The sequence below is a fragment of the Balaenoptera physalus genome (genome assembly GCF_965194825.1).
Source record: "Balaenoptera physalus genome assembly, chromosome: 5".
Lineage (NCBI taxonomy): Eukaryota > Metazoa > Chordata > Mammalia > Artiodactyla > Balaenopteridae > Balaenoptera > Balaenoptera physalus.
The window spans coordinates 68,637,572-68,664,366 of record NC_138884.1 but is presented as its reverse complement, the minus strand read 5'-3'; the positions used below and the strand labels follow the sequence as shown (position 1 = coordinate 68,664,366).

Here is a 26,795-nt window from a genome sequence, read left to right as displayed (position 1 = left end):
GCCTGCTTAAGATTCACATGTGACTATAGCACATTTGGCCTTCCATTTGCCAGAGTTTAGGAATTTAGATTTACCTCTAGAAACATTATTGACTATGGTAGAGTGTAAACTCCATGAAGGCTTATATTGATAATAATAATGATAATAATACTAAAAACAATAAAAGATAATAGCAGCTATTATTTACCAAATGCCTAGTATGTATTAGCCTGCTTTAAATTCATCTTCTCATCTAAGTCTTATAAAAGTCCCATGAAGTAGAATTTACCTTTGTTTTAAAGATGAGAAAACTGAATCTTGGACTGTATAAGGACCTCCAAACTTCACCTGACTAGTGGCAAAACTGAATCCATTCCCCTTAATGATCAGAATTAAAGCCCCTGCAAGATTGGTGATTCCTTTCCTTGGCATCAGGAGCCTGAAGTCACTGAGTAGCATCTGTAGCTTAAATTTTATTGAGATAGGCTACGTCTTGGAAAGATTGTTATTCTGGGAACTAAGAATTCTAGAATATACTGTTGTAATCTATTGTAGGAAGCATGAATCCTCCAAGTGGGTCACTGGGATAAATGATGAGCAAGGTCACTCCTAACTTTACTCTTTGGTCCCAGAGCTACGTTTTCTATCTATTATGTTCATTGCACCATTGAATGGTTCTTGATTTAGGGTGGAAACCACATCCTAAAGTTTAGTGTCCCATCCTTGTAGGGTCACATCTCTAAGCTAGCACTTCAACTGAATATTGAAAATGTTGTCCCATTGCTTCATTTGACTGGCAGCCACAGGGAGTGCAGTATGGGATTGGACTATCCTGTGTTCATGTGTCCACCGTCACATGTCCTTTGCTTTGAAGTGATTCTCCTGGTTTGAGATGATGTTATGTGTGATGGTGTCCGGTGGATTAAACATTTCTAACTTTGTCAAGGCTCTGTGTGTAGGAAAGGCAAACCTGTACCTGAAATTTGTGACAATTCTAGTTGCAGTGGAGCAAAATTTGCCACCCCAAAATGTGTATCTTTGGTGTGAGAATTAATTTAGGTTGATTATTTTTAAGAAACAGAAGACACAGAAAGTTTTTCTTGTTACTCTCCCCCTTAACTACCTAAAATAACTTAGGTAAAGGGCCCGTTCCAGAATAGAGCTATCCCCAGACATATCTGCAAAGAACATAGTATAGGTGTGGTGAGGGAAACTCAGCAGGGCCCAGAGATCAGAGTGCGTTCTGTACCCCACTGTTACTGCATGGCCCAGCAAACATTCGTTCACCAAACATTTGCTTTTCCACCTCCATTTGAATTTTCTTCCCTTTTGAAGTCCTAAACCACGACCCCCAGCATCCTCTTTTGTCTTTATCTGAAGATGGTATTTAAGGTGAGGGTTTTGACCATTTGGGGGAATCACTCAGTTTTCCTGGGTCTCTCCCATGTATACATGTTATTAAATTCTGATTTTTCTCCTGTTAATCTGTCTCATACAAATTTAATTCTTAGCCCAGCCAGAAAAACCTAGAAGGTTAGAGGAAAATTTCTTCCTCCCCAGCACAGTTGCTATAGATCATTACCCTTGCCAGGATTGAAGGTGTACAATGTAGTCAACTTGCCACCAGCTGGTTGTTTGGTCTCCTTGAAAGATGGTTTGTCTGGAATTGTCCCAGGTTTAGCACTGAATGTCCGCCGTCCTGGATAACCCCTCAGTCTTGGACTAACTGGGACTGTTGTCCACCTTCAGTGGTGCTTTATGGAGGCTTTGTTTCATTCTCTGCTGATGATAGGTTGAACATTGTGCTGTAGCAGTAGCTAGATCAGCTTTGATGAATAGGAACCTATACTTTTGGGCTTATGCACAGGCTCTATCTTTGTCATTATGGCTTGTCCATTCACAGGCTCAGTGTGCCACCATTAGGGTATCAGTTGTCAGAACCTGGCTGATGGGAAATGGCTAACTTTTTTGTTTAGGCTTCTTATGTGATAAATGGGCACTCATGGACATCAACATGCAATACAAAGACTGCTTTATTATCACTCCCATAGTCATGCTTTATGCTTTCGCCCATAGGTCCATTCGTATGCCTTTCCCCTAGACGTCCTTATTTCTTATCTTTTTCTTCCCCCCAGTTCCCAATCAACAAGCTGAGGCATTTGTCAATGCCCATGATTCTGTGTATATTCTTTATTTTCAGATGCCCATGTCTAAAGTTCTGTTCCCTTTAACTTTGCTCCTTTTACTGTATCAATTATTTATTTCTACATACCAAATTCCACCCCCCCAAATTAGTGGCTTAAAGCAACAAGCATTTATTAATTTTCATGATTTTTCTGGTTTGCTGGCTATTCTGATGATCTAGATCAAGTTCATCTTATCTTACCTGGACTCCTTTACGCATCTGCAGTCAGCTGGTGGGTCCATGTGCTCTGACTTGTCAAAGATGGCCTTAGCTAGAATGGGTTCATTCTCCTCCACATTCTCCTCTAGTAGACTAGGCTAGGTATGTCATCATAGGAGTAGCAGAATTCCATGAGAAAAAGCAGAAACATTCAAGACTTTTTCAGCTGGAGGATCAGAGAGTAATCAATCACTCACCATAACAGCCTGAATTACTTATGTGGGTAGACAAGTGGACAATCAAAGCTTGTAGGAATGTCTGAGAAAGTAAAGTCATCAAGCCATGAAAACAAGACCGTGAAGAATGTGATCACGGTCATGTCTTTGGAAACTTTCACCTCTGTGGGAGGTGCTGCCGAACATGCGTTGGTGAGTTTGAGGCTGATTTTGGTTGGTTAGGCTAGCAGCTGGGGAGACTGGTTGGACACAGAGTGTAAGAGAGGACTGAGGAAAACCTGGGGCCCATCATTTCTCTCACTTCAGTATTCAAGTGAATATAAAAGTCTACCATTGTTTCTTTTCTGCTTTGTGTGTCTCAACACAATGATCACATTGATATGGACATTTCTTTCTAGATTTACTAAGGTAACTCACTTTTTATTTGTTCACTAAACATAATGTCATTCTCTCCTCCAGTCTCCTCAATACACTCCTTTCCATCTTTCCCTTGCCTCTTTCTCTCAATATTTTCACCCTACTTCCTTAGACTCTACACCCTGCGCTTTTTGGACAGCTCCGTTTTCCTCAAATTTTGTCACTATTTGCTTTCAAATAAATCCTTACCTGACCTATAGCCAATTCTATTAGGCCACTGTTCTCTATAAATTAGATACAAATCAGTTAATAAATTGAGCCTGCTATCAATTGAGTGGCTTTATGGAGATCCATATCCTATAACATAAGATTGATTCTAACTGGGGAGTATAGACCCTGCTGAACATCAGAGAAGAATTTTGGTGTAAGAACACTGCATTTGTTAAGTAACACAATGCATATTGTTACTGGCCTCATAAATGGATACATTTTCTGAGAAAACTACAGGTTGTAATTTTAAAAAATTAATAAGCTGCTACGGCAGGGGCTGACATCCCAAAGAAAAATTCCTTAGAAGGGAATGATGCATGCTTGTACTTCACGTACAGCTTCAAAGACTTGTGAAGTCGTGGATGAGGCTAGGTGTTACAGGGTCTCGTGGCAGCAAAGGCGAGGAGTATGAAAGAATTCTCCTTTTGATATAGCCCTTTGATTTTTCAAAAGTCTGTTTTCTATGATGCAAGACACAGAACAATGCATTTGTGACATACATATTTTCACATTGTGAATATATAATGTGAATTGATATAACACACTTCTCTGCTACAAAGTTTAATGCATTTATTAATGGTGGATACATGTTATGCTTCAAAAAGGCCCTTACATTTGTGTTGTATTTTATACTCACTCAGGTATTATAAGAATTTATATAACAATATTAAGTGATTAAGCTACAAAATTTGTTTTTATAACAATAAATTGTATTAGGAATATACATTTGAAAGTATAAAGAGTAAAGGACCCAGAAGTATGAATAATACTCCAAAAGTGGAGCCAAAATGAATACAAATTTCCCCATGACAAGTAATTTTATCCCTGTGCTTTAAAACTAAACCACTTTGGTGAACTTGAAAAATATAATCTTTGGACTCAAATTCATTAGATTTCATTACTTTTCTCACTTCACATTTTTACATTTATGTTTTCTGAACAGACATAGATCCCTTAAAAACCTGCAAAGAATATGTTGCTTATTTAGGGAATGTATTTAAAAATGATATTTTAGGGGCAGCAGAAAATTTTGTCAAAAGTCAGAAACTCACTCATACTTCTTCAGTCTTTGTTTCAAACAATAAAAAAGTTTTGGAGTAAATTTTAGATTGTTTTCAATGAACTTTATTAATGCACAAAACTATTGAAAAATATTAAAAGATCTTATTAGAACATATGAATGTTGCTTTTGATAGATTTGCAGTGTAGGAGGAAGTGGTAGAAGAACTGTTGAATAATTTTTATGTAGAAAGGCATTGTAAAGAACATATTTTTTAAAAAATTAACTATATGATACAAGTCATGTTGAGTCAGTCACTGTAATTTTATAAAGGCATGGCTACTTTTTAAATGAGACTGAAAAAAACCAAAGGTCATAAATCTAGTGTATTGAATTTTTTTTTTTGCAGTACCAACCAATGATCATTGTGTTAACATCCTTAAAAATGCAAATATTTATTTTGTTCCTAGAGTATTTTAGAAATGATACAAATAAGCTCTAAAAAATAAAACAAGTGTTCTTTCCTGTTTGTGATACATATTTCCCCACAAGTGCATATACACACTTGATGTAGAAAATAACCTAAAACTAAAGCATGGCAAGAGAAGCAAATTGGGGCTTCCCTGGTGGTGCAGTGGTTGAGAATCCGCCTGCCAATGCAGGGGACACGGGTTCGGGCCCTGGTCTGGGAGGAAATCACATGCCGCGGAGCAACTGGGCCCGTGAGCCACAACTACTGAGCCTGTGCGTCTGGAGCCTGTGCTCTGCAACGGGAGAGGCCGCGATAGTGAGAGGCCCGCGCACCGCGATGAAGAGTGGCCCCCACTCGCCGCAACTGGAGAAAGCCCTCGCACAGAAACGAAGACCCAACACAGCCAAAAATAAATAAATAAATAAATTTATTAAAAAAACAAAAAAAAAAAAAGAGAAGCAAATTGTCATAAGCTTTAACTGCATCAAAATACTGACCATGATTCAGACAAACCAATTTATCATCATCTTTTAAGTATTTTTCTGTAACCAATTTATTGTATTCAAAACTGTCATGTCATCCCTGCCCTTCTTGTCCCTTACCTTATTTCCCTTCCCTTTCCTTTTCAACAAGAGAAAGCCACTGTTCTGCTCATTTTGTGATTTGTTCTATTATAATGGTCCATCAGCATATCTGGTTCTATCAGCACTACTGACAGTTTATGTGAAGTTGCACTGTCTTTGTAGCAAAGATTTTCCCTATAACCCTAGATGGACATCTTCAGATCAGCTTTTAAACACAAAACAAAATGAGTATTTTGTTTTTCTTGTTAGGAAGTTTCCATTAGTATATGATACATCTTTCAGTTCTCTTATATACCATTTTCAATCTATGTTTGTATATCAGGCAATTCACAGATATTCACTCTTTGTTTTTGTTTTGTTAGTTTAGAGTTGAAATAAGCACATATAAGATTAGCTGAGTATATTTATTTTCTTGGTATTTCCAGGGTAGCTCACAAAACAATTTTCTATTAATGAAGATGCAACATTACCGGGCTAAAGTTGTGTGCAAGAATTAGTGGTAATATGAGATATTATATGAGATATGCTTAATTTTGCTTAATATGAGATATGCTTAATTTTTTAACCCAGGCTTTCCTAACCCTCACTAACTTTATAATGGCTCCCTTTCCCTGAGTAAAATACATTATAGAATACAAAAGGGATTTCTTTCATATGCGTGAATACTAGCTAGTTTACCCACTTAAAGAAAAAAGGGAAAAAGAGAATTTGAAGAGGTAAAAGACAAATGTAAAATTAGAGGGGAAAAAAAGAGAAAAACAAATATAATGCAGGAAAAATCATGGGACAGCAATGCAAGAGTGAAAGTGACCCAACTATAACCCATTTTAAACGTTTCAACCCCTGCCATATTCAAACTATACACTTTTATACTATGAACCTACAAATGCCCTAGATCCTGTGTCTGAATTACAGATTATGCTTTTAATATCAAAAGCACAAATTGTCACATCGCCATCTGATAGGGATCAGTGTATTTTGGACCCTGTAAAATAAGACTTTATGGGTTTCTGGTCACTAATTTGACCCCATCTATCTCATTTATTTGGTGATTTTAAAAAATACCTTGATTATAATTAAAGATCTCTGGAGAGGTGATTTTGCTACTTATCAACTGCCTGATCTTTTTATATAGGATTAGAAGGAAAGAGAAAACTACTGGGTGATAAGCATTCTGAGATATTGTCAGCCAGAGGGTTTAGCCTGAGGCAAGGTATCTCAAGACACTTATTGCCAAAAAAGGAGTTTGTGGCTCCTGCACATCTATAAATTTGGCAACAGATTAACATTTAATGATCTGTGTTAGCTTTCATTTTTGAGTTAAGGTATACTTACCTATGCTTTATTAAATTGCAAAGGTAATTTACAAAGTGTAATCATTAACTTTTTACTGAAAATTAAAGCCATATATATATATAGAGAGAGAGAGAATGCTGGTTTTCAAAAGGATTGATACCATGATATTTTTAAAAATTGGAAAATTATTAAAATGAATACTTAAATGTAGCTATTATATTTTGACTTTTGGTACCCTTTTCCTCTGGGGCTCTAGGCCAGCTAAGCCCTTTTGGCTGATAGCACAGAACAGGGAACTCAATCCAAGAAACAAGCTGCTACAATGTCTACAACAACCAGCCAAAAACACAGAAAAAGTTGACTTTTATTTTTCAATCCAAAATCCCGTTCCATAGGTAATGCCAATAATTTGAATAGGTCATGCAAATTGAATGTGCAACTGCTTGATTTATTCAAATTGTTTGCAACTGAAAGAGCAGGAGATGCCACAGATGTGGTCCAGAAACTCAAGGGTATACAAGCTTAATTTAACCCCTTTATTCAAAACACAAATTCTTTCCTAACTGATACTGTCATGGAGGAAGACATTTTCCTTCTAGGTTCTTCTGGATGGTCTAAGAATTAAATTTACATGAGACAGATTAACAGGAGAAACAAAAGTTTAATAACATAGAAGAGACCCAGGAAAACTGAGTAACTCCCTAAAATGGCCGAAACCTTCACCTTAAATACCATGTTCAAAAGAGGATGTTGAGGGTTGTGGTTTGGGATTTCAAAAGGGAAGAAGGAAATTCACACGGAGAAGGAAAAGCTAATGTTTGGTTAACGAATGTTTGCTTGTGTATATAGAGAAAATGGGGCACAGAGTGAACTCTGATCTCTAGGCCCTGCTGAGTTTCTCCCATCACAACCAGCCCATATTCTTTGCAGATATGTCTGGTGATAGCTATATTCTAGGAACAGGCTCTTTTTTTAAAATCAAAATACAGTTGATTTACAATGTTGTGTTAGTTTCTGGTGTACAGAAAAGTGATTCAATATATATATATTCTTTTTTAGATTCTTTTCCAGTGTAGTTTATTACAAGATGTTGAGTATTGTTCCCTGTGTTATACAGCAGGACCTCATTTTTTATCTATTTTATATATAGTAGTTTGTATTTGCTAATCCCAAACTCATAATTTATCCCTTCCCCCCATTTTTCCTTTGGTAACCTTAAATTTGTTTTTTATGTCTGTGAGTCTTTCTGTTTTGTAAATAAGTTCATTTGTATCATTTTTTTAAGATTCCACATTTAAGTGATATCATATGATATTTGTCTTTCTCTGACTTACTTCACTTAGTATGGTAATGTCTAGGTTCATCCATGTTGCTGCAAATGTCATTATTTCATTCTTTTTTATGGCTGACTAATATTCCATTGTGTATATATACACCAGATCTTCTTTAGCCATTCATCGGTCAGTGGACACTTAGGTTGCTCCCATGTCTTGGCTACTGTAAATAGTGCTGCTATGAACACTGGGGGGAATGTATCTTTTCAAATTAGAGTTTTCATCTTTTCCAGGTATATGCCCAAGAGTGGGATTGCTGGGTCATATGGTAACTCTATTTTTAGTTTTTTCAGAAACCTACATATTGTTCTTCATAGTGGCTGCACCAATTTACATTAGGAAAAGGCTTTTGATCTAAATTCTTTTAAGCAGTTAAGGGGGAAGAAACAAGAAAAACTTCTTGAATCTTCTTTTTCTTAAACATAATCAGCCTAAATTAATCTTCATGTCAAAGAGACATATTTTGGGATGGCCAATTGCTCCCTTACAATATCAACCATTGTCTGAAGATGAGCCAGAGAATATGGATCTGTAGGGAAGTGTTTAAAGGTGCCCTGGAGATGCTGGTCTCCTCATCCCACAGAGAAGCTGTGCAAGGCCTGGGGAGCCAGCGAGCTTGTGCTAATTGCCCACTTTTTCCATTTATCCCAGTGTGTGTGCAAAAATTATTTCTTATGATGTATTCCATGACATTAAAAAAGGTCTCAAAACCATTTTTCCTGGACAGACTTTCTTCTAAGGTAGAACTAGCTAGGTACATCTTTCATATGAATAATAATTATTGATACTTAATTTGTGGGTAATATTTTTCATTATAATATAATTCCCATAAGATGATGGGGTTGTGGGGTAGAGGTTTGTTACCAACTCACCACGGAGCCATGATTGTGCTGTTTAGCATTATGGAATCCTATTTAGCTGTGCTCTTGTTTCACCTTCTTTCTTCATTCTAAAGGATGTAAAATGTAATACAATTCTGTTTCTTTCCCTATCTTCCTTGTTACTACACAAAAGTCATACTGATGCAAACACTCTTCTTAAACTTGCTAAACTAACCCACTTTCATCTACTAACTAAATTCATGTCTTTCTCTTCTCTAATGCTGTAAGTTGTCTTCTCACCAATACTGTTCACTCAATACTGTACTATTTGTTTTTATCCATAGATCAATAGAAATAGCTTTTTTCTTCTTATCTCTGTTAATGCAAGAGGCTTTTAAATAGCAGAATGACATATTGGATTTTCTCTCCTGATGTTTAGGGGAAAATAGATGCCGTCATTTTTTGGGTACTTGTAGTATTGCAGATACTTTTGAAATAATCTATATTAGCTGTGAAAATTGGCTCTTTTTTGTTGTTTCTAAAAAGTCTTATCAGCAACAATAAAGTCCAGTTTATAGTCAAAAGTACAAGGCTGGCTTTTTTTCAATTTGAATTTTCTCTACCCAAATAACTCTTATTGCATGTAGCCATACATATAATTTTCATAAAAATGAAAATGGTTCTGTATTGATTGATTGCTTATAGCCATGTTCCCTGCCTGCTTTATGTATGCTTCCATCCTAAGAGCCTTGAAATTTTTCTTGGTCAGTCATAAACACTTAGAATATCCCTTTCCCTCTTTTAAACATGAGAACCATCCAGCAAAGTTTCTATCAGAATTATTATTCAAACATATTTTTTGGCTGATAATTTTTAACTGTGTTCAAAGCTAGTAGAATAGTTTCAAACATTTGCTGAACATAACAAAGACAGTAAAACACTTGTTCAGTACGATCAACAAACACTTTAGGGATTCTTAAACATCCCCAGAAATTCCAAATCTTTAGGGTGGCCACATTCAGGTGAGGGTAGTGTAGGAAGAAAATTAATGATACGTGCTGTGTGCATACTTGCTGAGGTGATAATGGTCCCTGGTTAAATTGTAAAAGAACCATTGAGGTCAGAAAACAGAGCATACATACAAAGTGTAATATCCTCAATATAAATACTTCTGTAACATGCATTTTCCAAGCAATGTGATTCTATATTGCTATAAGAAGTATTATATTTTACCCAAGGAAATTTCCATAAAGAAGCAGAATTGAAGAAAAAGATATACATTGCTAGATACTCTCCATACATAATTTAAGGGTTTCAGATTCTTTAGGATCTATATCACTCCAGCTATTCCACCTATGAAAATTGGCCTTTGATCCACATCTTAAGATTATTATACAAATGTTGAAAGAAGCCATAGGTAAAAATATTCACACAAAGGATGAATATACAGCATGCAAACTATGGATCTTGAATAGACCGTATGGAGTCAGAAGTAAATTGTAAATAGCCATGGTAAATTGAATCTTGAGAATTATCAGTAGAATTAGAAATTTCTACCAAAGAGAATGTGATTTCACTGTATCACATTTGTTATTATTGATTTATAGTTTGTGATTTTATGTTTCTGCCCTTAATAAGCATTGACTGTGAGCCTACTCTGTGCTACAGACTAAGGTGGAGACCAAGATGATCATGACCCAGTTCTGCCCTTCAAGGAAGCTAACACTAGTGGGAAGAACAGTAGTATAGGTTAAAAACAAACAAACAAACAAAAAACAAAACCAGAACTACATGGCTATCTTTGTTGAGGTCAAATGGTATTTACAGACTGTCTGTACTTTAGAAATTCAGCCGTGTCAGCAAAAGCAGTTGTAGTTGAGGAAGTCTTCTAGAAAATGACAAGATTTGCTTGGATCCTTAAAGAATGGAGAAAATATGTCTAAACAGAGAGGAGATGGAGAGATCATTGCAGGAGGTGGGCAACCTTCCAGGAACAACAAGGAACTAGGGATTTGTGGTGAATAACTGAGTTTGGCTTAAGCAACTGATTTCCGATGGCAAACAGCTGGTGAGAAGATGGGAAAGGCAGGCTGGAGTCAGAAGGAAAATGTGGTCCTCCCCCAGGTAGTTGTTAGAGGAACCCTTTCAGGGCTGCCTCTCTCCTGCGCAGCAGGTCTGAGGAAGAAGGTGGCACCAGGCAGGACTGCGTGAAAATTTATTATTGCTAATGTTGTTTTGTTTTTTAATTCATTTGGTGGGACTTAAGGCCTATGGAGGAGGTTTGTCTGTATTTTTTCTTTTTGTAAAACTTTGTTAGTTCAATTTTTGCCTAAGGCCTTATTTCCATGAAGATCTTCCTGAGCTGTCTGGAATATGGGTACCATTCCCTCTTACATAGACCCAGAAAAAATTGAAGCCCTGTCATATTTTTATTGTCCTTCTATGTGTAGGAAAGCAGTTCTTAAGCCTTCCTCAAAAGAGGAAATAGCTCTCTCTGTTCCTAAGGACCTAAAGTGTTTCCACGACAACCAACTTATCCCTCTCCAAGAACCCTCTCACTTGTCCTGGAAGTCTCAGAGGTACAACTGTGTGTTGGCATGTATTTTCTAACAACAATGAATAGTTTTGGTCTGTGGCCAATAGGATTAAATTGCTACAAAGTTTATTGAATGCTCTGAGATTGACTGTGGTCTCCAATTTCAGAACTATTTACTATTTGCCAAACATCATGTAGACCCACTGACTAGATAGACTGTCATCTGGAAACACCATCATAGAGTTCTTAGGTTTGTCCTGGAGGCAATGTGAAATCAGATAATATGACACTCTATTACCAGCCTCCAGTGACATGTTAGATCAAGAGTGAACATCAGGATGCCTTGGTTTAAGGAATCAAGCAAGTTGAATTTGTCAAGTCCCAGGAGTGGAGGTGACACAGGAAACTGAGAGGGAAGTTAGAGTAGCAGAGAGGGTAGAAGAAGAGGGTAGTGTTATGTAAGTCTTAGTAGAGGAGAGATTTCAAGAAGAAGGAGATGATTAATGCCACAAACAGAAGATAACACACACACACACACACACACACACACACACACACACACACACACACACAAACACATGTATTTTCTGTTACATTCAGCAATAAGGGTATCATTGGTGACCTTTTTCCAAAGCAATTTTAGTAAAGTGTTAGGGGACCAAAGACACTTAAGAAATGAATGTGATGTAAGAAAAAGAAGACCCAATAATCCTTCAAGGGCCTTGGTAGTGAAAAGAAAAAGAAAGATGTTGGAAAGCTATAGGGTAAAAAGGGTCAATGGAATTTTGTTTTGTTTTATTTTTCAGGGTGGAATAACCTTGTGCATGTTTAGCTGCTGAAAACATGAGCAAAAAGAGTGAGAGAGACTGAATACACAGAGTAAAAAAAGGGCTAATTGACAGAGTAATATATTTGAAGAAATAGGAAGAAAGATGTAGGCGTTGTCATTGAGCAGAAATAGGGTATCCAAAAGGCATCTTATATTCTTCCAAGAATGGAAGTAAGGAGAAAAAGTAGGTTCAGGAAAAAAGGAAGAGGGATAAAGAGAAAGCATAGAAGTATGTTGGTAGCTGAAAGAGGATTAAAGTTAGTTTTTTAAAAAATTTATTTTGATGTGAAAAATGATAGCATGTGTTTTGGTCTGATGATCAGGTTCTGGGTTATAATGTGCTTGATGTGTCAGTAGGATTATACTTGTAGATCATGCTTGCTATGGATCATGTTTGATTTATTTTTCCTAATGAAACAGATTAAATCTTCTGCTTAGAGTGAGAAAAAATGCTTTTTTTGCGTGGTTAAGTTCAGCCTCAAAATCTCTATTGCACCCATGCTGGTTTAGAGCATGAAACAGAGTAAGATAATAAGACCTTTAAATGAAACAAAACAAAATTCCTTATACTACTGTGTATCTCAGAGTCCAGAGAGATGGCAAGGAGCTCAATCACATAGGGTCTTGTGGGCCACTGTAAGACTTTGGACTGTACGTTGATTAAGGTGGAATACTATTGAAGTGTCTATTGGAATTACAGGATTTAATGTATTTTAAAATTGTCACCCTATATGCAGTGGAGAATAGACTATAAAGGGTTAAGGATGGAAGGCAGCGGAAACAGAAATCTATTGTGATAATTCAGTGAGAGATGAAGTTAGACTGGACTAGGGTTGTCGTAGTGCAAGAGATGTGTAAGAAGAGATTAGATTTGATCAATATTTTAAAGTTAAGAGAGGTGATATATTGATTCAAGTGAGACGTCAAAAAATAGAGGCATCAAGGTTGACTCCAAGATTTTAAAATTTCAGTGACTGAGGTAGAAAACTAAGAGTTTTTTGCAGGGGCAGGGTAAACCTAAAGTCTCTAATAGATGTCTAAAAGGAGATGTCAAGTAGCAAGTATGAGATCTGAGTTTATAAGGGAAATTTAGTTTGGAGAGACAAGGTAGCAGTTAGGTTTAGTTAGCATATTCATGTCATTTAAGGTAATGCAGTTGGATGAGATAACCAAGGTAGTGACTGTAGGTGGAGGAGTGATGGACTCTGAGATGTGCTTCATGATGTGCCATTATTTTAGTGGCTGGAAAAATTAAGAAAAACAAGCAAAGGAGACTAGGGGAAAGTTAACTGTGAGGAAACAAGAGTAACCAAAATAGACATATATCATAGAAGTCAAGGGATGAAAAAATTACAGATATGAGTTAGTGGAAAAAAATGGAACAATTGTTATGTTTGATAGATTAGGAAGAGAATTAAGAATTTTCCATTGGTTTTGGCAATTTCAAGGTCATTGGTGACACTGAAGATAACAGTTAATGTTAATGTGGAGTAACCAGGATAAAACAGTGATTGGACTGAGTTCAAGAGAGGAGACAAATTGGGAATGATGGGTGTAGAAGCTACATTTAAAGAGTTTTATTTTAAAGGGAAAGCAGAAAAATGTGTTGGTAACTGGAAAGGAATGTGAGGTCACAATTTTAAAAATAATTTTTTTTAATATGAGAAATAGCGTTTGTTTTTAGCTGGTGCTTATGTTTCAGGTCAGAAGAAAGAATTAATGATGAAAGAGAGAAAGGAACAGTAATGGATCAGTGATAGGATCCACTGCAAAAGTGGAAGAGCTTGGCCTTGTGTGGGATTTTGAACAGTTTATCCCTGGCAACAGGAGGAAATTCATAGGATACAAGTAGGGAGCCAGATCAGCTGGGAGATATGGTGGTGATCGTTGGGGAATTTAACTTTCTCTTCTGACATTTTTTTTCCCCCAGAAGAATATGAATAAAGGTCATCACCAGAAAGTGAGAATCATGGAGGAGGTATTGGATGCTCACCAGGAGAGCAAGATTTACTTTTACTATCTCATGTAATAGTACAGTTTTTTCTATCTCATCAAAATCTCTGGTCCACTGATTCTGTCACCTTTTTTCATCATCCATCAGCCCCCTCCTTGCTTCACTTCATTTCTTAGCCCATAGCATGATAGTCTCATCACTTCCTGGAAAGTATTCCCAACTCCCTGGGCTCCTTAGACTCCACTCATGCGTGGCTGGTGGGAAGCATACATTGGTTCAGTGCAAGAACCTCCTTTATTTATGATTGTATTCATGCTGCTGAATGCTATAGGGGAACACTATAGGGCAGGGTTGCACGATTTCATTTTAATTACATAAACATAAACTTAATTGTTAATACTTATTGAACACCTATTTTTATCTAGAAAATTTGCTTGTTCATCTTCTGACCATGATTTTTCTCTCTTCTTAACTTACTTATGTCTCCTTCCTTTCAAAATAATGACTTTACCTCACACTTCACTAAGAAAATTGAAGCCATCCGGTGGGATGCATTCATCTTTCCATCACCAACTTTATAAATCAACCTGCAGCTGCAACCATATTTTCTTCATTTTCACTAAAACGGTGATGATGAGAAAGTGCCTCATTTTCTCAAAGCCCAAATCTTCCACATATGCGACTGATCCCATTCTTCCTTGTCTTTATAAAGACATATCTCTTCTATTTCCCATCTGTCCACTATATCATAATTCTGTTTGTTTCCATCAGCATACTACCTATTTTTTTGTAAAATGAAACTCTCGGTGCTTCTTGTATTTAAATTTTCACTCAATTTATTAAATCAAAGATTTAATATGCTTGGTTTTCTTAAAAGTTTCAAAGATGTAGAAAAATAAATGCAACACTTGCAATGTATCTCAATGATTCCAAACTTGTCATTATGTCTACACGTCGTTCTAACATAAATTATCAGTACCATTCACTTATGCAATTCTCTTTTATTTTTGTACCAGTATTGTAACTGCACTTACTAATCAAACAAAGCTTCACTTACCTGAGCAAGGAAGGTAGGGTAGCCATTCTGGCTATAGCCAGTTGATTCTTGCCCAGAAATCGGATGTATCCCCAAGGTGATTGAAACTCAACCCGCATTAGGTATGTTGTGTCCCTTCTCAGTTTAAGTTTTGCCAGCCACTTCTATGGCACTTTCCAAATCCTGCCTATTAGCAATGGCTTCCTGTGTCATTGAAACTTACATTTTATTTTTGAAATTCAGGATCTCTGAGTCAGCAGAATTTGTTTCCCGTCTTTCAATTTGGCACCATCCTTTGTATCATTTTAAAAAAAAAGTTTTTGACCCTTTCTTAAACCTCCTAAACAAATTTGACTTAGTGTATCTAGTATGTAATAACCAGATCTTTAGTTTTTTTATGCTTTCAGTTCCTGTTCTATGGTATAATCTATCAGAATCTGTAAAATAACAATACTACAGATATGTTCTAGCGTATCCTCATTTAAAAGTGCTTTCTTTTACTCCAAATATGCCTCATTTATTTACTCCTCTTATTGTCAAAAATTCTTGATAGAGCTGTTGTATAACCAGTGTCTACTTCTACACCTAAGATAAGGAAGAATATTACTCCTACTTCACACCGAGGATCATTTTTATTATACTTCTGGTCTTCCTCACTCAATCTTCTACTTAAGATGAGTGACATGTGCTATTGGTGATTTTGGGAAAGGAACAGAATGTACATGGATGGCTTTTGAATTAGTTAAGAGTATGAGTTATGGCTAGTGAGAAGCTGCTGCATAGCCCAGGGAGATCAACTCGATGCTTTGTGACGACCTAGAGGAGTGGAATAGGGAGGATGGGAGGGAGGCTCAAGAGGGAGGGGATATGGGGATATATGTTTACATATAACTGATTCACTTTGTTGTACAGCAGAAACTAACACAACATTGTAAAGCAATTATACTCCAATAAAGATGTGAAAAAAGAGAGTATGAGTTAAAAACATGAACAAAAACATAAAATAAAAAAACAAAACAAGAACCCTGCAAAGACTCATTGGATTTAACAGAAGTTTATTTCACTCTCAATTTTTGGCTTAGAGGTTGGCAGAAGTTTCAAGGGGGTTAAGCATGCTGGCTGAGGAACATCTATTATCTTCAACACCTGGCTTCCATTTCCTGACTGAAAGTGTCTGTTCCAATTATCACAGTTTCCCAGCAAGCAGGAAGGAGAAAAGAGGAAATGGAGGGAAAGAAGCCTTTTTTTTTTTTTTCAAGATGTCACCTCTGTGTTGCACATATCCCTGTACTCTCAATTCAGTTGAGACTGTGGCCACTTAACCACGAGGGAAGCTGAGAAATTTTCTTTTTATTTGGGCTTTCCTGGCTCAAAATCAAAGGGAAAGGTAGGTTGTTAACAGATGGGTGAATGGGTAGTGAGGGGTGATTAGCAGTTTCTTCTCCTCTGGCCACTCAAATATTAATGCATATCATCTCCCACACTTTTCTCCAAAAAGATAGTACAAAGTTCCATTCTGCACAAAGTCCACCATCTTTGGGTAATACGTAATGCTCTCCACTGAGTCTGGATGTTACTCTTCAAGGTCTTGTGACATATACATTGATAAACAAATTACTGCCCTCACTCCCTAGTATACACACACACACACACACACACACACACACACACACACACACACACCCTAATACACAGTATAATGGAAACAGAATATTGTCAATAAAAGCCCTATTTTGGCCATTCGGAATTGGAAAGAATAGGCAACACATAGCCCTCACTAGTTCATAATAATGATGAACTCCTACTTGGGCAGGAATTATAAAGACTTTCTCAATTTTCAGTGGAAAAGTTCCTTGGTTAGACCTTTTCTTTTCTAGTTTGTCCAAGCTTTTGGCTTGCCTTCTGAAGATTCTTTCATGTCTATTATATAGTCATTGTTTTCAATCATTTATACTTTTACTTATTTACATTCTTCTGTCTATTCTTCCTTCCTCAAAGTAACTGAGGCTACATGAGGCTATTTAATAGAAAAAAATAGTTTTGGCTGGGAAGAAACACTGTAATATGATCTTTGCCACCATATCTGAGAAATCTTGGGAGATGTGTTAGACTCTGGAAAGTAATTTTATCTTTTTTAGGTAGAGTTATACAGGAAAACTAGTATTTGCAATACTGTTGGGTACTCAGATTCTAGACTTAAAGTTAATTCAAATTGCAAACCACAGGACAAGAAAATGTCCTTTAGGAGAAAAGTGTTCCATTTTGTCTCTGTTTGTAACCAGGCTAATTCTTGCCTGTCTTCATTAATCTCTTTCAGGATCTTGCTAAAAACAACAAGTTGAAGTCACAGAGTACTGCCCATTTACCTTTTCTGAACTACTCATAGGTTTGGAAAGCATGTGGTTTGCCTTCCACACTACCGTAGCTGACCAAATATTTTGTCATGACATAATAAGTGTTACCAGGTTTTAAAACTTTTTATGTACTTGATGCTCACAGCCCACCTGAGAAGCCAATGCTTCATTTGAGATTTTTATTATGGCAGCACAACATTGCTAAGTTCCAAATTATGTATTAATTATGGTGTAGCATAAGTTACTGTAACAATTAGGCCCCAAAATACAGTCAGTCAACAAGAGAAAATCTTTCATGCGAGAGTTCAGAGGGATATGAAGCTTCTAGGGTGGTTAAGTGGCTGATCCAAAAGACAATCCAGAGATTCAGGCTGGTGGAGTGGCTCTGCTATCCTTGACATGTAATTTCCATCTCTGATATGCTTTTTGTTTCCATCTCTCTGAACCCAGACAGGGAAAAAGAAAAATAGATGATAATATACTTTCTTTTTAAGAATGGGACCTGAAATTTGTTTGTCACTTTATCTGCCACTTAATCTGAACCATACCAGAAGCAAGAAAGACTGGGCAATTTGGTCTCTATACATCCATTTGTCTTGCTAAAGTTCAGTAGAGAGGAGGTACAGTTCTAAAATCATGAAGGGAAATGTGGTACTGGAAGACAATTAGTAGTCTCCACCACATCTACCTAGAGGATAGATGCATTCTTCTACTGTTCATGCTATGTAGAAAATGTGTTGGGATTGAGGCCGCAGATCTGTCATTTAAGGACTCTTGAAAGTGAATTTCTCTATGTACTGGGCTAAGGGAACCATTTTTTTCTTACACATGGATGGATAAATGAAGTCTGTTCTTCAGACAAAATCTACCTTGTGGATATAGCCTATGCTTTATAAGAAAAGGAAAATATAAGGAAACATATATTGGCCACACAGCTTTAGTCTCCACTTCAGCTTTACTAGTTATAAATTTGTTATTTTGATCTCTATAGCTCTTACTCCTACATGTATTTACCATTTGATTCTGAAACTGGTAGGGAAGAGAGGGTATAATTTATCAGTCTTTTAAACTTCACAATCTTCTATTTATTCTTTAACATAGATTTCTGACCTGGTAGTAGCTCCTCTGCTCTTCTAAAATTTTTCATGTCCAATTCACCAATGATCTTCATGTTCCCTCAATCCATAGATATCTTTTAGGCCTCAACTTACTTAACATCTTAGTGGTTCTTATCAAAATTAGCTATTTGTTTTTTGTTTAACTGTCTTCTTATTTGTTCACATGATTTCATACTTCCCTGATACTCTTATTTTCTCACTGGTTGATTCTTCCTCTTTGACTCTTCTTTGTTTATTTAAACTCTAATTATTATAACTCCTGAGGACTTGGTTCTCAAATTTGTTTTTACAGTCACTCTGTGGTAAGCTGTACTATTGTTCGAAAATATTTATTCTCCTTTACTCTTTCACTGTTAACCTCCCAATGAATGATTATAATTTTTCATCCTATTGGCCAAGTGACTAAATTTTGTCAACATTGTGTGAGCAGATCTGCTCTATGCCATATCTGAGCAGGAGCTAAAAACAGTGACATGCTTTGGCTTAGCTTCTCTTGCTTTTCCCCTCTGGTATGAAAAGTCATGTTCTAGGTTAGAGCTGTCCCTTCACCCTAGCCTGTAGTATTAGAGGACAAATGTAGAAGATTCAAAACTTCCCACAGGTAAGAGCAGAAGAACAGTTATCCCAGCGAATACATACAAAAGGAGTGAAAAATAAACCTGTGTTGTTAGCCATGAGGTTTTGGAGATGTTTGTTACACAACATAGATTATCAAAGCTGACTAATACAAACATTGGCACCTAGAAATGTTGTACTCCTAAAACAAAAATGTAGTACATGTAACATTGGCTTTGGGACCAGTAGAAGGACGAAAAAAATCTCCCCAAACTGTTATTAGAAACTGGAAAAACAGTGCCCCATTTTATGCAGTTAGGGAAAAAAAAAAAAAACCCATCAACTGTGATAATTTGGAAGGCAGGTAATGTGTCTAATAGAACTGTGGCTTTGACCTATAAGGTTTGGAAAGTAAATGTTATTATGAGGGTTAGGTATTATGCTGCATTGGATATAATGCTACCAGCAAGAAATGAGCTCAGGAAAAAAACCAAAAAACAAAAAAACCTGCTTGTTTTCAAACAAGGATATGAAGGAAATTAGAATTTTGAATATCTGAGACTTGCAGGGTTAGGAAATATAATGGGTTCTCTTCTATAAACAGTAAATATAAAATTGAGAAATGTTTTGAGACCCAAAACCTCATTAAGATGCATCCTTAGGTCAAAGACCAAATCATGAACGTAGCTATTAAGACACATGCTCAAGGGAAAACACAAGTCATAAGTATGGTTTAGCTCTTTGTTAAAATCTCAGAATAGATTTTAATGTATTTTATTTATTATTGAATCGTCTTTTGTAAATCCTTTTAGTTGCGTAAAATAGTTCAGAATAGGTTAAGCTAAGAGTGTGATCCAATGAAAGGCAGGTATACTGAAAATATCTATAATTAATGTAAGGAGAAAAACATGTATCCAAAATAATAGTTTGTATGGCTATTGGAATATTAAATTGATTAGCATCAAATTGGTAAAAAATAAAATTCAACCCTGTTTTTGAGAGATTTGTAACTTTAAAATCACTGCTAATCTGTATCAGAACAACTTGTGACTATTCAATATGTAAAATGAACTTTTAGCTTCTAATTTCTATTGGAAAGAAAAAGACAGAAAACTCTCATCACATGTTGCCAAGGAGACTAATCAAAAGGAAACTCTTCCCAGAAGGCAAGGCTTAGACCCATGGAGAAAAATGAACTGAGGAATTCCTCCCAGCAGACAGAACCAAAAACTAATTGAGGGACATGCTCAACTACCAAGAAGAGGGATCTCTGCAGTGTTTGTCTAGCTGAATTTTAGATATTGTTGGACCAGTGATTGATTGCTCTGTCTCTCATTATTCTCTTTTCAAACGGTAATGCTTTTTGGTGGATAATCTACCATTTTATGATGGATGTGTGAGCTGGAGGAGTGCCATCATTTAGATATAAAGTAGAGATTATCACAAAATGATGGATTCAAAGTCTGATGCCCTGATTGGATAAGACATTTAGGATGTCTTCCTTGAGGTGTGTTTTCTGTGCAGGGGAAAAGGAAATAAATAATTGTGACTAAGAGGTTAGACTGTGTTAATAGACTATTGTTTACAAATATTTACTTCTCCTCTCCTCTTTCCCCAGCCCCTGCAATTGGAGAAGTATATTTTTTCATTTCATATTTTTTAACTTAAAAAAATGGCTGTGAGACTTAATTTGGCCAAAAGAATATGAATAGCCATGATGTTCAGCAAACTAAAGCATTAAATGTGATTGCATGGAATATCTTAGCTTCTTGATTATGCTTCTTCCACAGAAAAAGGCATAACTGGTATAGGGGTTGCTCTTCAACCTACAACCCAGAATGAGAAAACATATGGAGCAGAGAATCAGAGAACCTACAGTCTATATATATATATATACACACACACACATATATATATATATATATATATATATATATATATATATATATAAAACATGAGCAAGAAATGAACTTTCATTGTACGTTTCTGAGATTTTGGCATTATATGTTTCACAGCATAAAAATGTCATGGCATCTAGCTGCCAAGCACATTTCTTAAGTTTGGGAAATTTCTTATGAGTTGAGTTCCTCCAGTCCAAGGTAGAAACCAGGTATTTACTCTCCTAGACTCCTTTGCAACAAAGGCACAGACTTGGAAACTAGCGCCTGCTATCTAAGCATGTCTACAATGAACTTCAATTCACAAAAGATTAACATGAGGAAACAGGTGCCACCTGGGACCCATGTTTAGCTGAGGATGGCAATAGAGGCTTTTAGGACCAGTGATGAGAGAGAATTAGGCACCACTGCCCAGGGTCACTGATGCCAAGAGAGGTAGAAGCAGTCACAGGGGTTCTTCACTGGCACACTCCTACAGTATAGTTTGGGCATAGTATCTTTTTGTGTGGCCTTCAAGCTTGTTTTCTCTGCCTTCCAAAATGTCTGTGAGCTATCTAATAAGCCAGTAAGACATTTTACTTCTTTAACTGTGCTAGCATGTGTTCTAAGTTTCTTTCTTTCTCTTTTCCCTTCTCTCTTCTTCCCTTCCTTCTTTCCTTCTTCCCTGCTTCCCTTACTCCTTCTTCCATTCTTTCTTTTGCATGATCTGTGAATGAATCACCCTACTTCCTATGTATGGTTAAACCCTACATTAGAATTTCTCCATGGTCTGGATACACTGAACTTCTGACAGGTTCTAGAACGCTGTATTTTTTAAAAACTCAAGGTCTTTGCCAATGCTGTGCTATTTGCTAGGGCATCTTCTCATAGCTCTTCTTAAGGCTATCTTTTCAACTTTCAAATTCCAACTTAAATGTGTTCCATAAGGTGTTCTACTCTGATTAACATATAAGAATGCCACCTCCACGTCCCCTTCCCCATCTAAATTCTCTCAGAGCATCCTTTCTATTTATTTTGTCCATAAAACTAAAAATTATAATTATTTTGTTTTTTGGTTTATTTTCTATTTTTCAGAGTAGAATATAAGCTTCTTGACAGAAGAGGTCACCATATTTTGGTCACTGTTTTATCTCCATGTCCCGTCAAAATATACATTGTGTGGTAGAAACTTAATGCAAATATTTGAATGAATGAGTGAGTAGATGGATGAGTGAGAAGAGGTTAGGAGATTGAGAAGTGTGATGAAGATTCAGAATGGTCACTTTGAGGAAAGGCAGAGGAAAATAGCCAAGGATTTCTAAGCAGTGTTTAACGTCCAGCTGTGGCTGGAGAACATTAATGTGTAAAACATCTACATTTTTATGTTATTTTTTTTTTCTCTCAATACAATCCAGGCTGGGTGGAAAAGAGAGTGTTGAAAGAGGCTGTTGATCAACTGGAGAAAATGGGGGAATCAAAAGAGCTGAAGTCCAAATGTAGCACAATTAAGGAAGTCAGAACAGTAGAGGATACCGGTTATAATCAAAGTACAGTGCATCATTACATCTTAAGTTTTCTGAGGCTGAAAAATGATAAGTGATGATTATTTCTAGAATGTAACCATGTGTATAAATACTGAAATGAAATGTGAAATTCACTGGAGATCAAGGAAAGGTGAGGATGGGTTTTGGATGACTCGTCTAGATTTTGAAATCAGCCAGGATAACTTTTCCTATTCTATTTTTTAAAACTCAACTTTCCCATTACCAAATAATTTAATTTGATGCAAGTCAACAGACATTTGTTAAGCATACAATCCAGCTCTAGTTAGGCCTGTGTGAATAAGGTAAGGCACCCTTTCCTCTGCGCAAAGAAAACCCTAAACCTGAGTGCACAGTTTGGGAAACATAGCCTGGACTGTATTATAGGTCCCACTGCTTCTTTAGACTTAGTACTGTCAACAGAAAAAAAAAAAAAGCACAACATGAGAGTTGTGAGTTAAGTTTTATTTGGGGCAAAATGAGGACTACAGCCCAAGAGATGACATCTCAGATAGCTCTGAGGAACTTCTCCGAAGAGGTGGGGGGGATGGTCAGTTTTATATATGATTTTAGTGAAGAGGGATACCTGCAGCTGAGCACGCATTTTGGCAGAGGCTTTCTGCTAGTCACGAGGAGCAGATGTCACCTTCAATGATTTTAGTGTTTTTCTAGATACTAGAAGATGCAAGAATTTGGAGTCATAAAATCTTCTCCTGAAAACATCTAACTATGTGAAGGCTTGTTCTGCCAATTTTTCCCAGAGCACAGAGTGCCTCATTCCTGATCTCCACCCTGAACTTCTTTCAGGGTGTGTTGAAGGTCAATGGCCGCAGTGGCTAGTGACTTGATCCTTGTAGTGGCAGATGGCAAGTGCCAATTTTTAGTTGGCAATACTTTTGTGCTTGGTACATCTTGTACAAACATATGTTGTGGCCCAAAAAACACTCTATGAAAGAAATTGTCAGAAGAGAGGAAAGGAAAGGCAAGGAATATTGCTGAGTCCCTAACAGATACCAGCCATTGTGCTAAGGGTTTTAAACATGTTATCTCTTTTAATTCTCACCGCAGTGTCACCTGGTTGACATATGTTGTAACAAAATAGCTTCAACCGAGGAGGTCAACAGAAGACCCAGACCAGCAATCTCAGTCCCACGATAGTAAGCAAAGAATAGCAAACTACCACTTTAAGCTTAAGCACAAAGCAAAGTTTATTTAAGCAGAGGTACACTCTCAGAGAGGGAGAGTGGGCTGTTTCTGCAAATTGAAAGCAGCATTCCTATACAGGCTTAAGGGCACTTTTTTTTTTTTTTTTAAATTATTTATTTATTTATTTATTTATTTATTTTTGGCTGTGTTGGGTCTTCGTTTCTGTGCGAGGGCTTTCTCCAGTTGCGGCAAGCGGGCGCCACTCTTCATCGCGGTGCGCAGGCCTCTCACTATCGTGGCCTCTTGTTGCGGAGCACAGGCTCCAGACGCGCAGGCTCAGTAGTTGTGGCTCACGGGCCCAGTTGCTCCGCGGCATGTGGGATCTTCCCAGACCAGGGCTCGAACCCGTGTCCCCTGCATAGGCAGGCAGATTCTCAACCACTGCGCCACCAGGGAAGCCCTTAAGGGCACTTTTAAGGAGCATTTTGCAGGGTGGTGGGGGTGAGTGAGAGCGGATCATTATTTGATTGACAGCCCCAAAATATGTAACAAGTTTACTGCTACGCATGCTCTCACCCTTGAATTGGTAAGAAATGCCCACGGGGCGGGGTGGTGGGGTGGTGGTGCAAAACCCCATATAGATTTTGCTATAATGATGGTATAATGAGTTTGGGTTTACTGTAGGTTATACCCCTCTCTGGTCTGGGCATGCGCAGCCCGGGGAATTTCCCTCGTGTTACTGTGCCCCTCTTTATCAGGTTAAGCTGCCCACCACACGACCATCGTTTCGCCCATTCTGGGTGAGGTCAGGGGAGAGTCCCCAGATGGTTGGGTGTGACTTGATTGCTCCTTATTGTCTTTCTTACCGCTGTCACCTCCTTGCTGCTAATGTCTGACTAACTACCTAACACAACAATGTATAGTCAGAAGTTATCTCAATGTTCCAAGTAAGGTAATTAAGTTTCAATAAGGTAAGTAGCCTGTCCAAGTTTAAACAGCTTTATTAAGTGGTAGAACTGTAGTATGAGGCTTTTCAGTTAGTTTTTTCCAGTTCAGCAATCGAACGCCAAAGTACATGGCTTAGAGCAATACATTTTAATTTTTCCTCATAATTCTGTAGGCTGTCTGGGCAATTCTTTCAGTCTGAGTCTGTTTGATTAGAAAGAGACTGAATAGTCTAGGAGACCTCACTCACATATTTGGGATAGATGGAGTGTCTAGGAAGGCTTGGGACCTCTCTCCATATTGTTTTTCATCATTCAGGAAGTTAGCCTTAGCTTGTTCACATGGTGGAGGGTTTTTAACACCAAGAGATGACAACCACCCAGTACTCAACACTTTTTAAGACTCTAGATTGTATTTTCTAATGTTCCATTGAGTGAAGTATGTCATATGGCTAAGCCCATATGGAGAACATTTCTCCACTTCTTAATAGGAGGAGAGGCAAAGTCACATTGCCAAGGGACATGCATGTGGGGAGAGGAGAAACTTGTGGGCATTTTGCAACCTACTATATGAACTTAATTTCAAACTCATGCTCTTTCTGAAGCAGGAGGGAAGGGAGCAGGGCACAACCTTTAAAAGAAAGACATAGCCATAGGACGTGACAAAGACTGGTTAGAACCAACTGGGTCCAAGATGGAGGAAGATTTGACTTGCAGTAGACCTTGAGCCTCATTATACGCTCATTGTAATACATTAGCATGCTAAATGACATACCCACCAGCACCATGACACTTCTGAGGCCAACCATAAGAGGTCAAAAAGTGGGCAGTGGCCCAATTCCTGGAAATCCCTGCCCCTTCCCCAAGATAATTGGAATAATCCTTCCACTCATTAGCCTGTGAAATTAGCCAGCTCGTAAAAACTAACCACACCATATTTCGAGGCTCTTTTGCCTTCTGAGATGGCCCACACCCTGTGGAGTGTGTTTCTCTCTAAATAATTCCATTTCTTACCTATCAATCACTTTGCCTCTCACTGAATTCTTTCTGTGATGAGACATCAAGAACCTCAAATTCACCGGGTACATTTCTACTATATCAGTCACATTGTTCACTGACTGTTATTAATTCTAAATGAAGACAACATTGTCCAAGCCCTTGTGGAACTGTGAAAATAAAAGGAAACTGATATTTATTTAGAACCTGTATTATACACTTAGCACCATCCTAGGAATTTCTCATTATGTCATAATCATATTAAGGAGATAGTAATCTGGGGAATAATGTCTCTCTTCAAGCAGTCTAGAAGTTATTAAACAGTTTACAGTTTGTTTTAGAAATTCAAATTAAATAAATCAATGAAATAAATGACTGTAGAGATATCATAGACCTGTAACTTTGATCAAAAAAATTTTAAGTCATCTTTTTGGATGATGAGATTTTCCTCCCAAAGATTCTATTACATAATAAAATAGAGTTAATTTCAGGCTGTAAAATATGGCTACCATTTTAACCAAAAAATATTCTGGGAAAAAATATATACACATGCATGTATAATACATAGCATTTGGTCAATTACCTATAGACAAATTGGATTTATATGGATGGGTGGCTACCGTAATAATTTCAAAAATTCTTTCAGGATGGTCTTGATAGGTCTGTTAAATACAATCAATTTGACTTAATTATTGTTACCATTAGCACTGTTTATACCAAGTGTTAGTCACTGAGTTAGATGTCTTCCACAGATTTTCTCTTTTAATCCTCACAGTAACATGAAGAGTAATATTATTACTCTTACTTCATATATAAGAAAATCTCTGAGGAAGAGGGATTTTAAGTAAATTGCCCACAGTCCTATTAGTTAGCCAAATGGTAGAGCTAAAATTTTAGTCAAGGAGTTTTATTCCAGAGTTTGAACATTTAACTAATAAATTTTTCCTGCTTCAGTTTATATCGACTATTTTTATGATTAATTACTTAATAGTCACATCAACCACATCAACAGCCACTAAACCTTTAGGATAGCCCAAGTTCTTTTTTTTTTTTTTTTTTTATAGATATTTCTTTTTTTTTTTTTTTTTTAATTTTATTTATTTATTTATTTTTATTTATGGCTGTGTTGGGTCTTCGTTTCTGTGCGAGGGCTTTCTCCAGTTGCGGCAAGCGGGGGCCACTCTTCACTGCGGTGCACGGGCCTCTCACCACCGCG

The 26,795-nt window shown here is 37.0% G+C and overlaps 1 long non-coding RNA gene across 1 annotated transcript in view; it reads right to left on the bottom strand.

Moving 5' to 3' along the window:
• The window catches only part of LOC309661924, a 267,176-nt gene that overhangs the window by 80,452 nt on the left and 159,929 nt on the right, over window positions 1-26,795 (bottom strand). The window lies entirely within an intron of this gene.